We start from the raw sequence: 286 nt of genomic DNA, 5'->3' as shown, positions 1-286 counted from the left end.
GCCGTTGTATCGCGGGTGACTTCCCTACCTTCTCTGGTTTCTGGTAGCCAATGGCAACCGGACACCTCCTGTAGTGACGTTGTGGGAAGACGAGTGTTTCCTACAGGTTGTCCCTGGCTTCTTACAAGTGTCCCCTTTTCGGGCTGTATGAAGATGCACAAGGGTTATGTCAGGGTCCCCTCGGTGCCGTGCCGACCCGCGTTTCCCGTTCGCGCCCGAGCCGCTGGGGCGGGCTGTTTGATGTCGCCGGGGAGCCCGGTTTGTCGGGCGTGGGACGGGGCCCCTC

The sequence above is a fragment of the Corvus brachyrhynchos genome, unplaced genomic scaffold, assembly GCF_000691975.1.
Source record: "Corvus brachyrhynchos isolate BGI_N302 unplaced genomic scaffold, ASM69197v1 scaffold115, whole genome shotgun sequence".
Classification (NCBI taxonomy): Eukaryota; Metazoa; Chordata; class Aves; order Passeriformes; family Corvidae; genus Corvus; species Corvus brachyrhynchos.
The sequence above is the reverse complement of the archived record's forward strand: the minus strand, read 5'-3'. Positions refer to the sequence as shown.